General features: G+C 55.2%; 1 protein-coding gene across 1 annotated transcript in view; it reads right to left on the bottom strand.

The window, feature by feature from the left end:
• Window positions 1-808, bottom strand: part of rapgefl1 (Rap guanine nucleotide exchange factor (GEF)-like 1) — a 36,929-nt gene extending 36,121 nt beyond the window's left edge. The window contains exon 1 of the mRNA XM_084466640.1: window positions 1-808. This exon is cut by the window's left edge and continues 641 nt beyond it. The gene's annotated coding sequence lies outside the window, so the exon portion shown is untranslated.

The following is an 808-nucleotide window of genomic DNA, read 5'->3' as shown; positions in this document are numbered from 1 at the left end:
TCTCTCTCTCTCTCTCACACACACACACACACACACACACACACACACACACCCTCTCTCTCACGCCGCTTCGACGAACACGTCCAGGTAGCCTCCAAGGCAGATTATGATCGTCTCCGCGTCACCGAAAAACCAGTCTATCCGTCATTCCGGTGTACCTCGTCCCCGGGTGGAGCCAGACGGGGGGCTACTACTACACGGCCTGCAGCAAAAACTACACGCGCAGACGCGCTACTGCACGAATCCCCCCCTGCTCCACAAGCCCGGCTAGGTCTCAAACCGCCCCGACGGCGCGGTTGGTGAGTGCAGTGCAGTGCAATGCAGTGCAGTGCTGAAAACAGTGCGGGTGCCCCGAGTTCAGAACGTAGCGAAATCCCGACCAGTGCAACGCCTTCCCCCCATTCTCTCTTCACGATCACAGCGCACCGGGAATACGATCACAAACAAAATATGGACCAGTAAGGAGGATCAACAAAAAAAAATAAAGTAGGCTAGGTGTATCCGTTGAGATGGGTTACAGCCAGCAGTCACCGCAGTGGGGTTCGGAGCGTCTCGGTGTTCCCCGCTCGTCTTCTCTGTTTAGCTAGGGTCTGTCGCTCCTCTGTTATGGCTGTGCAGCGTGTTCACACAAATCAGAAACCAAGCTGCAGTCTCTCTTGCTCTCCCATGTAACTATCTCTGTTCCTTCGCGCTCGCTCTCTCTCTCTCTCTCTCTCTCTCTCTCTCTCTCTCTCTCTCTCTCTCTCTCTCAGATGTAGAGCTCTGTTCCTCCTCTCGCCCTCTTTCACTCGCTCTCCTGCCTCCTCTT

This window comes from Micromesistius poutassou, assembly GCF_964030765.1.
Source record: "Micromesistius poutassou genome assembly, chromosome: 1".
Lineage (NCBI taxonomy): Eukaryota > Metazoa > Chordata > Actinopteri > Gadiformes > Gadidae > Micromesistius > Micromesistius poutassou.
Note: the sequence above shows the minus strand (reverse complement) of the source record. Positions and strands in the feature narration are given on the sequence as shown.